The sequence below is a fragment of the Eriocheir sinensis genome, chromosome 7 (assembly GCF_024679095.1).
Source record: "Eriocheir sinensis breed Jianghai 21 chromosome 7, ASM2467909v1, whole genome shotgun sequence".
Classification (NCBI taxonomy): Eukaryota; Metazoa; Arthropoda; class Malacostraca; order Decapoda; family Varunidae; genus Eriocheir; species Eriocheir sinensis.
This window is the reverse complement of record NC_066515.1, coordinates 3,905,002-3,905,803: the sequence shown is the minus strand read 5'-3', so window position 1 is coordinate 3,905,803 and position 802 is coordinate 3,905,002.

Genomic DNA, 802 nt, shown 5'->3' with positions numbered 1-802 from the left:
ACCAAGGTGGACTTTTATTAGTGTTAATTCGTTTCTCGCACAAGGGGACAAATGTGTCCTGCTGAGTGAGTAAGTGATTTTTAAAGTTTAGCCAGGCGTCCTCTACATTGCCGGCATCTGATAGTTGCATATCTATTAGTTTTCGTCGGATTTCTACGAAGTTGGCTCTTTTGAAATTGGGCACCTTTACTTTATTTTCAGTCACCGATGTTTGAGCTCTAATGTCAACGCGCACTAGTTTATGATCGCAGGAACCGAGGTGTTCTCCTATCGTGACATTACTGACTAGGTTATCTTGGGTCGCTATAACAAGGTCAAGTATGTTATTTTGTCGAGTTGGTTCAGAAACCATTTGGCTTAGATAATTTTCCTCTAGAAATTCGATCATTCTATGGGACTCACCTTCTGTACCCGACAGTGTCGCCCAGTCGATGTGGGGGAGGTTAAAGTCTCCTAGTATCAGTGAGTCGCTGTTATTAAGTGACTGCCTTAAGACGCTGTACATTTCAAGATCGGCATCGAGTGATTGCCCCGGAGGCCTGTAAGTGACAGATATATTTAAATTGACTTTTGCAATGTTTACTAGCATGCACAAATGTTCAACGTTACTGTTTCTTGGTGTTTTGTCAGTGGGTTGCAAGTAGCTTTTGACAAAAAGGGCGACACCACCCCCTCTACGGTTTACACGATCATTGTTGAAGAATCTGTAGCCTTCTATGTTGTATTCGGAACTTAAATCAATATTAGTGGTGTCGATAAATGTTTCGGTTATAGCAATTACGTCAAAGTTTTCTGTCAAAGC